We start from the raw sequence: 4,614 nt of genomic DNA, 5'->3' as shown, positions 1-4,614 counted from the left end.
TTATTAGTGTGATTTTTTGGGGGGGTTAAATGTTCTGAAGGGAGGGAGGTACAAATGACTTAGCTACAATGTAGGAATCTCTTAAGTTAAGAATGTGGTGTGTTCTGTGTTAGTGCTAAATTTTTGGGTTGCATTGTGGATTCTCCACACTAGTGATGAACCCTTCTCTGTAAACAGGGGCATTGCAGTGGGATCTTCCCGGTCTGGCTCTTTGCTTTGATCGGGGGGTCCACTGTGATAATGAGTGGAGGGGTCACTGGTGTGGACAAGTCCTTATATCGTTTGTGTGTTTGTTTTTCCTTTTTATGTGTGTGAAGATCTTTATTTTGCCTTTAACTCTAAATAAAAACATTTTTTTACTATGTAAAGAAGTTTGAGTTAAAGAAGTATGAAAAGTGCTTAATAAATTAAATTAGATATTATGAAATAAATGGAAATGGAAACATGTTTGGGTTTTGTCTGGGGGCTCCAGTTTTCCCACAATCCAACAGGAAAGAGCTGGGTTACAAAAAAATGTAGTTTATAATCCCTTGAAGACGCTTTACTTGAAATCTAAAATTTTAAAATGTTGAACAATCTATATTTTTATTTGACTTTGTTTTGGACATGTATTATAAGTTGTTAATCTGCTGACAAATTGTTACAAAAACCTATTTTTCAAATTTCTTGGAAAAATTATTTAGTTAAATATAATAAACTATCTTGTAAACAAACATAACATAAATGCAACCAAAACGTTTAATTCATAAAGTCATATTATATATATGGGATTTTTAATTGATACATTTTTTTAAACAGATGTAATACTAATGCAGCTGCAACATATACAAATAAAGAAAATCATTTATAATCTTAAAGAAATATATTTATTTTATGGAAACACAAATAGTAATGCAACCACAAGGGGGCACAATCCAGTGCTTCTTTGTGCCGGTCCCAAGTCCGAGTAAGTGCAGAGGGTTTTCAAAAAGATAATTCAATATAAAATAAAGCCAAAATAATTAATGAACAGACCCTGCGACAGACTGGCGAACTGTCCAGGGTGTCCCCTGCCTTTGCCCACAAGTGGCAGGGATTGGCTCCGGCAGCCCCGTGACCCCGAAAGGGAAAAACGGAATAGAAAATGAATGAATTAATGAACAGAACTTTTTTACAGGATCCATCGTGGCCTGAGGTAAGAACTGATCCAGGAAGGAGAGGTGGAAGGCATGTTGTAGGAAGAGACAGGAAAGGAAGGAGTGAAGGACATAGTAGGTACGGTACATTGAATGGAGTAGCTTAGAATGCAAGGAGTAGAGACTTGTCAGACAGGATGGAAAGAAGACTCCTGCACCACAAGTTGTTGGCGAGGAAATCAACCTACTTCCACTGACTCACAGATTGGAGAAACAGCATCTGAGAAATTTACTAGACGAATAGGATGCAGTGGGGCTAATGCGCCTAAGCAGAGGATGGCTGTTTGGAATGGCTCTAAATTCTTTTAGAAATGTTGTCAGAACGTCATAGCTGAGCAGGGCATCGCCAGCTTGAAGGGGCATCTTTCATGACTCCACCTTGGCCGCTCATCTCAGCAGTGCAATCAACTGATTTACTCCACCTGTGTGCCTGCCTTCATGAGGAGCTGCAGCGCTTTAGTCAGGGTCAGGTCGTCTTAGCCTCTGTCCTGTTGCCAAGCTCTGAAAGTCTTGTGCTTCTGAACTGCCTTCCCCTTCCAAGTTTGCTTTCCACCTGAGAGAGACCCGTTGTCTCTCTCAGGAGTGTTTGGGGATGTAAATCTGGTTTGTTCCCCACAAATTATCTAGAGGACAGATTTGCTGTTGTCAAGCTAAACCCCAGCAACATGATCCTTCTCAGTCTGTGGTCTGGCCTATCGCAGTCCTTCAGTTTCTCTCGCCTTGGACTCCTGCTGCCATGAGCATCCCTTGCGTAAGAAAGAAAGCCCCCCTGTCATTTTCCACCATAGTGGTTAAAGATTTTATAGGGTTAGCCACCAGCTAATGGATGGGGTATGAGCATCGCACATCAAGTGCCCATGTGTTGGGCTAAACTAATTTTGTACCCCTCCCAGGTAATCAGGGTGATCAGGGGATTGATTGCTGCTGTGCAGCATCATCCTGCTACAACAAAACCCTCACCAATTGCATCGTCACCCTGAACCATGAACCAACTTAGTTCCATGGCCTGAAAATTGTTTGCGCCAAACTGGATGTTAATTGCTCACCACCTCTCACTGGAGATGGTGAACATTGGAGTGATGGCCAGCAAGGGTACGTAAGGTCCTATGTACTGGCACAACACCAGGCCTGGGGCCAACAACTAAGGGGGCAGGTTCTACTTGCAGGTGTCTCACTAGTGGTAGGGGAGCTCACCTCAGATAGCGGACGTCTTTCAGGCTACTTCACCCTTCGTGGGTGCTACAAAGAGATTGCTCTTTAAAACAAAGGTCACCATCACCCAACTCATTGTCCACTGGAGGGTGAGCAGGGGACAAGCCAGGTGGAGGGGCTACTGTAAGAGCTGTCAGCTCAGATTTAACCTCAACCTTCAACAGGGAACGATGAACCTGCTTGGTCTTACTGTCCCCTTATACAGGTGCCGCAGTATAAACAGACCCACCAGGCTTTGGTGCTCTCAGTTGTGGTGATGGGCGATTTTAATGAAGACATCCTGAAGTCCTCTTCCATTTGTAACTTGACGACGGACACAGGTTTCAGTCAGCATGTCACTTCTCCCACAACAGAGAGGGGGGAAACAATTATAGATCATGTTTATGTCAAAACTATATTCACTGTCAAGGCTGTGGTCAAATTTTTTTCAGTGACGACGAGGGGATCATTCAGTGCATCCTAGAAGGGTGAAGTTTTCTGCTGGAGACAGCCTGGTGTTTATTGCAAGGTAGGGAATTATAGTTAGATTTGTTTATAGTCAAAATTAGGAAATGCGCGTGGGGTGGGGGCGTGAAGTGTAGGAGTAACTTTTCAGGAAAAAAACGGGTTTTTAATAGCTTTCTTTCATATCATGAAGTATTTTATTTACCAAAGGTAAGTTGTTGAGTTTTTCTCTTCTTTCCTTGTAATGTTCATTTTTTGTTATAAATTGTTAGGTTTCTTTTACTGTATTTCAACAAGCATGTGACACATAAAGATGTTGCAATGTGCAACAGTTTCTAAATTTAATAGATTAACAATCAGTTTAACTGTATTTGAGCATTTAAAGTCGCATGCTGGTTGGAATACAGGTTTTGCTTCCATGTTCAGTCAAAAAAAAGCAAAAGGCACTGGCAGATGGTACTCTGGCTTCGGCTAGACGGGGTTCAACTCCCCGCAGTGTCCTTGAAAATCCTTTGACGTTGACGTGAAACAATAAAGTAAGTAGTCTTCGAAAAAAAGGAGGTTCGAGATTTGATAAGGTTTTATGTTGATAAAGAATTGTTTAGGAATTGATGAATATAGTAAAATTAAATGTTATATTAAATATATCGTGTAGATGTATTATATTTTACTAAATTGTTTGCATTGGTTTGTACTGTGATGGTATCAACCCTTTTTTTCTCACTCAAGTTTCAGACATGAGTAGGCAGCCGCTGTTCCTGCAATAACCTGTTCATGTGAAACCAGAGATTATGCTCCAGTTGAAAAATGCTTTAACCTCTTCTGTTCCAGAATGGTTTAACTTGCCATCTGATAATCCCTGGGCACAGAAGGAATGCACATGCATGCTGAAGACATAAAGGCCCTCTCAATTGATCACAGAAGTCTTGTTCCACCATGGAAAGTGAAGGAGAGAGGAAACATGTGGCATATTTTTCAGAGGCAACGTTGGAGGTCTTAAGCTTACTAAGAATACAAGCCTGTCTTCGCTTAGAAAAGCAACACTACTGCATCACTCAAGGAAAGAGGGTCAGCTTGGAAATAACTGACAAGAGTAAATGCGTGACTTCCTAAAGATCATTCACACTTTAATTCTGTAATAATGGACAGGCAATTAAGAGCATTTAAAATGTCTATTCAACTGCCATTTCAATCTATAGCTAATCATGCGTGAATTTATTTCCTGCTCCCAATTTCTCATGAGGTAAAGTAATGTTAGAAATTGACTGGGAAATATTTTGTGTTCCAATTTGAGATGTAATCCTTCTGGAGCCCAAAGAACTGAGCCAAGTAAAGATGAAACATCAAATAATTTTCCAAAAATGTGATTGTGAAATCAAGTAATCACTGTAGCCATGAAGAACTTTTAAGTAATATTTAGTAATTTTGCCTGTCTAAACCTTATAGAAAGAAGCCTAAGGCTCGTCTGACCGGTGGGGTCCACCACAACTCCTGGGGGTACCTCATTACAGTGTACCGCTCATGACCAAAGTGTGATTTGTAAGTTTACCATTGGATAATTGACTTTAAACAAATGTCGCTAAAACTGCGAGCATTGCAGTCAGCGTCATGAACTGTGTCAGAAAAACACATTGCTTAACATGCTAACTATGCTAGTTTACTAATGTTGCTAAAAGTGCTAGCATTGCGATCAGCATCATCAACTCTCTCAGAAAAACACATTGCTTAAGATGCTAACTATGCTAACTATACTAGCTATGCTAGTACAGTTAGCACCTCTACA

Source organism: Oryzias latipes, chromosome 1 (assembly GCF_053564925.1).
Source record: "Oryzias latipes strain Hd-rR chromosome 1, Olatipes_Hd-rR_3.1".
NCBI lineage: Eukaryota > Metazoa > Chordata > Actinopteri > Beloniformes > Adrianichthyidae > Oryzias > Oryzias latipes.
This window is presented reverse-complemented; position numbering follows the sequence as displayed.